This window comes from Pholis gunnellus (genome assembly GCF_910591455.1).
Source record: "Pholis gunnellus genome assembly, chromosome: 5".
Lineage (NCBI taxonomy): Eukaryota > Metazoa > Chordata > Actinopteri > Perciformes > Pholidae > Pholis > Pholis gunnellus.
The window spans coordinates 18327230-18333229 of record NC_136531.1 but is presented as its reverse complement, the minus strand read 5'-3'; positions in this window follow the sequence as shown (position 1 = coordinate 18333229).

The window sequence follows — 6000 nt, the reverse complement described above, 5'->3', positions numbered from 1 at the left end:
AAGAGCAGAGGGTGGGGTGGAGGTGGAGGGGAAGATGCAGAGGTGGATGGAGGAGGGTCACCATGGTGATCAACTAGAGGACAAGACTGTTTCCTCAAAAGTTGCCATGATTGGCAATTTGATGATGCTGACAATGTTCCACAGTTCTGTTGAACCAAACAAAACCCTTTTCACAGCTCAATGCCAGACAATAGTGATATTCCTCATCTTATTAAAGAGGTAGACACATCAAACTGACGTTTCTGTGACTGGATTTGCTTTTTTATATCAGAGCCCAGCAACGGCTGCGATCTTGCTGCAGACAAATCTCTCGTATAGGTGGTGTGATATGCCAACAAGCAATAAAAAGTAATGTAAATCTTTCAAAACGGAGCACTAAATACTGCTAACCTCAGCTTAGAAGTGACTGTTTTTAATGTCTTTGAAAGCTGCCAAGTATACAGTGAAGCCAAGGTCATGTCTGAGCCAAGAAACACCATAATGGCTTGTTTTATTACACCCACGAGATTATTCCAACCATTTCCACATTTTCAGCAACACAACTCTGTAATGCAATGAACTTTTACATGATCATTTGTCCCATCCAATCACAACACGTCACGCATAATCTGAAATCAATGAATTATTCAACGCCATTAAAATAATTTTGTTGGGGACTGTTGGTGCTTTGAGTGTTTATGAAGTCTCGCTCCACTTTACAGGCTACACAAGAAGCAATCAGGGCTATTCAAAGGCAGTCAAGTGAAATTATGGAGAAACTGGCTTTTCTACATTATCAGTGATTTCCTTTGACATGACTCATCCTCTTTTCATACCAAGGACTGCCTTTAGTATTTGCACACTTCCTCGCACGTGGTTATTGCATGAATGAGGCTTTAAGTCGGGGGCTAGATGAGCTAAAAGAAGACGGGAGGTTATCTTCTACGTAACAATACTGGTAGGAACATATATAAAGAAAGCGATGAACACACAGGGGTGAATAAAGACAGTCTGGCAGAGGAACAGGGAAAACCGCATGGAGAATATAAATTGGGAGGGCAGCTGACCCAATCAGGGGCAGGTGAGAGGGCAGGTGTGGACAATCAATGAGGGGGGGCCACAGGAGGGGTCAGAGTTTAAAAATAAAACCAAATAATATGCACAAACATAATCAGGTTGTCTTTTATCCTCTATCCTGTGAGTGACCCGAGCCTTCACTCTATGATGTCATTACTCCTAAAGTGCAAATACAAAAAGCGACAGAGTGCTTCTTTTTTTTTTGTATTGTAGGAGCAATGACAGTAATGGCAGAGGGAGCAGAACATGCTTGGGTAAACATGCCTCTGCAGAGACAGACGATGAAACCAGATTGTCATCAGGTGTCTTCAAGGTGTGACGGGTTGATTGGTAGGTTTGACGTGCTCGATAAATGGCGGTGACATGATGATTCATTTAAAGGCAACCCAGTGTTATAGACAGATAGACAAACATTTACTGTCAGAGCTGCTCAAAGCGAAGCTCTCCCTTTAGTCTAATGGACCGAATGCCCGTGCTTGTTGGATGTGCACGGACTGCACACAATAGCTCTGCATGTTCTTGTCGTATAGGATCAACGTATAAATGCTAAACCTAAATCTGAGCTGCTCAGACCATGTACAAAAGACACAGAGGCCGGAATAAACATGAGCCGCATGTTTATTCCGTATTATTCCTTTCCTTTTGCCCACACAGCAGCTTATTGTTGCTCACTCAGACAAACCTTGGTAATATAGTCTCCCCGCCTCTCTCTGTCTCTGCACGCGTACACGCGCGCACGCATAAACACACACACACACACACACGCGCGCACACAAAGTCACACACTCACGTTGCGCGTTCTCGAGAGCAGAACGCGCAACAAGCGGACCAGCGGATGGAGAGAGAGAGAGAGAGAGAGAGAGAGAGAGAGAGAAGAAGAAGAAGACGAGAGAAGGACGGATGCAAGGCGATGCCAGCAGCGGAAAACCTGATCTCTCCTGGTTTATCCAGCTGTTGTCGTTTTGAAATTATTTTTTATCTCGGCGAAATTTTCTAACACGATTCCTGCATTTTTCTTTTTTTTGGGTTGAAAACCTGATATATCCCCCCAACATCCGTCCTGATGTGCTGCTGCGCCTCATCACGATTCTTCGAGGATATGCAAAGCGGCTGTCATCGCGTCGACGTTATTTTCCATTAAATGCAAGGATGTAATATCGGACGCATATGATCAGCAATGTCAAACGACGCCCGGGCTTGATGAGCGAAATAAATCGACGGAGGGGAGACGGAGCAGCTCGGGTCTGTGCGTTAATTTGCGCCTAATTATTGTTTTCGCGTGTGATCGTGTGTTTTCCTCCCGTCGTCCGTGGGAGCTATAAGGCCCATAGCCCGCACCGTCTCTGGCCATGAAACCCGTGGGAATTATGATACCAACGTGACGCACAGTCACACAGCACAGCGGGGAAGACATCGAGCCTCAACAGGACGGAGGGAGGGTGTGAGGTCCAGCAGAGCCCTACACAGAAACACTGATCACAGGAGGAGGACGCCCAGTTGTTGTTGGACACATATCGCACTAATGACTGCCGTATAGCCCAGCAGGTATCGCCCCCAAACGTTTCCCCCACTGAATATTAGATTTTTTTTTTTCATGCATCGGGCAGAGCGGAGCGGGAGAAAGGGAGGAGAGTACAGTGGGTGCACGAGGGCGCGGAGAGACGAAATGCGGAAGACGCAGTGAGCGAGGAGGAGGAGGAGGAGGGAAACCGGAGGATTGACGGTAAGATATGGATGTAGGCTATGGATGCACCCCGCCCCTCTTCACTCTCTCTCTCTCTCTCTCTCTCTCTCTCTCTCTCTCTCTCTCTCTCTCTCTCTCTCTCTCTCTCACATGCACACGCGCACATACATGATCAATGCCTGCCTGAGAAGACAGCAGAGGTGCCCTGCTCCTTCACTGCTGCTGCTGCTGTCAAGGTCCATTTCATCACTGAGGGACAGGGGTGTGATGCAGGGCCTAAACTGCTCCCTGCCGTTAAAGCTGGGTCAGTAGTATAGGAGTGTGAGGCATGTGTGCTGTGAAATATTCATGGGCACGTGATTAGCCTCCTCTGGGCCTCAGAGGAGTGCAGGGAGAAAGTGGCCTAATGACTCAGGGTGTCCCGTGCTGGCCCAACGGAGGGGTCTGTCACAAGTGGGCTGAGTTATGTTCATTACACTTGCCCACATCACACTCCTTCGTTGCAGTGTCTGGTGTGCTGCAGTGGAAAGCGGTGTAAACATACACACACACACACACACACACACACACACACACACATACTCTTGTTTGGTAATGTTTGCTGGTTTGGTTTGCTGATTCACCTCAGATGGGAACATGAGGAGAAAAGAGAGGGAGTAGAGGAGAGCGCAGGCCGAGCGAGAGTCCATTATCAATATTTCAGCGAGGGGATGAGAGGACTGGGTCAGTGGAGGAGGCCAGGCCGGGAGGGGGGGGGAGGAGGAAGAGGAGACAAATGAAGGAGGTGGAGGGTTGAGGGAGGGACGGAGGGATGAGAAAGAAACGGCTCAGTGGCTGACAGGACTCGTGCTCCTCTGTCAGGAGGAATTTCTGATACATTTGTAACCTTGAGTGTGTGACGGACGTTTGTGAAAAGAATGATTGCTTTGCACTGATTTATATATAGAAATGTTAGTGAACACAAATTTTAATAAGGTGACTCGCCTAGTTGTGTGTGTGTGTGTGTGTGTGTGTGGGTGTGCCAGTGCATGTTAGATAGAAAACAGAGGTTTGTTTCTACGTAGGGATCATTTACGTCAACCACTGAGGAGAAAAAAAAGAAAATGTATTTGCCTAAACCACTCAGACACGCACACATGCACACACACGATTTGGATGGATTTGACTTGTAAAACGCAGCATATTTGTCTCTTTTCTTTTCGGACCCCCTCACTCAGGTTGCTATCATGTCTCTTTGCATCAGTCAGACACACACTGAGTCTGTGAGCGTGTGTGCAGGCCCGTTCAAGGCTATCGGTGAAATATTAATATTGTGATATGAGATTAAGCCTCGGCTGGGATTTCACTTGTTACAATATTGCAATTAATATTTCCCTATAGATCAATACAAAAAATAATTGGGTGACTAACTGACAATGAATGTTTTGTCTCTGCGAAAGAAATAGGAAAAGAAAATGTTCTTTGGAGCTTAACGTCGAGTTGCTTGTTTTGTTCAATCAAAAACCTTCATTACGTGTGACAGAAAAAAATAAACGATACGACAAAGCAAAGCAGCCTCCCGTCTGAGACGCAGCAGCCAGTGAATCTTTTGGCGTTTTTTGCTTTACAGATTATCGAAATGTGTAATTGCTCATCAAAAAAGCTGCAAATTGATTTTCCGTCAATCGACTAATTGGTGTAATTCTGCTGTCGAGCCGAGCGTTCTGTTTTCCCGTGCTTGGTTGCAGCATCACGGAGCTTATCAAACTGAAAACGAACAGTGATGACCATCATATCCATATTGTGTTGTTCTCTCTCACACTCGTGTGTGTAAATGTCTCTAAAAGCACAAATAATCATGTATTTTTTTTAACATTATTAATGTACAAAATTATTTGTTCAAATATATTGTCCAGGAGGTGTGGGTGATGTGGATACTGTTTTGACCATGATGTGCCATTTAAAAAACAACAACATGATATTGATACATATTGATACATATTGTGGTATCGTGAGTTTTCTGAAAACACAATTGAGAAACAAATTGGATAAAATAACGCAGCAATCTGTGTGCAAAACACTGCAAGGGGATTTCTGCAAACTCTCAACACCTGACAGACTCCCTTTTAAATATTTTTTCAGTACAGTGTTGGGAGCCCTAATTGGCTCTTCATCATACAGAGGTATAACATATACGTGATCAAATAACCAGGTTGTCTGCTTTTGGTCCAACAATGGTGGTTTAAAACTACCTCACATATTCAAGGGACAGCTTCCATCTTGTAGTCGTGTAATCGTTATGGGATACTCTCCGACCTGAGTCGCATTCCTGTCATCCCACCGTACGAACGGCTAAACGGCTTTTACGGCTAAAAGCGAATTGACCGGCTGAAGCCTGTTCTGCCGTCCTGATAACAAAAGCTGCTGGATGCACTCGGCTCTGCTCTGTCACACCTCCGTCAACGATTTCCCAGAAAGCAAGAGGCAGTTTTTTGTTGCCATGACTTTTAGTCACGCTTCAAGATCACAATCCTGTTCTTTGTCCAGGACTTTGTCTTGGTGACATGTTGAAACAGCTCATATTATAGCGAGAGGTTATGCTGACACACTAATCATGTTTAGTGCAGAGGGACGGGACGTACAGTACAACAGACAATGCTCAAGGTTGCTCCAAATAAAAGGCTGTACTTTTCCCAATGTCAGCCTCCGACATAAACATGAAGGTTTCTCATGTTATCCCTCCGCGAAGGTGATGCAGTAAGAGCAGGAAAAGCTCACTTTCCGTTACACTCGCTTCATGTGCTGCGTTCTCAAACTCTCCATGACACCTCGCACGCAGACAGCATCAACCTGTACGTGCGTTACTACGACTGTAGATGTGTCATGTGTTCAACATTAGCATCCCGTTATGAATATTTAACCAACCCCAAGACATTTGGTTCCCGGTCACTTCACATATTGAAATTTAGATTTTCCAGGATCTACAACATGACCTTTACTGCAGCATTTCCCTGCGGTTTTATTGTGAAACCATACGAGCAGTGTGCTGGGGATTAATCACGCTAACACAGTGTGCCATTTTAACAGGATGAATCACAGTTTTTAAAAATGTGTCTTACCGTATCAGCTTTCTAACATGCCCGTATGTACGTAATAAGATGTATCAGTGGCTGTGATTGTTCCTCCTGCATAGAGGTGACATGGATAACACCCTCACATCATCACAGGATATGTCACTTGAATTCCATATATATTATGTCATATAGTGTCTTTTCTTTAAA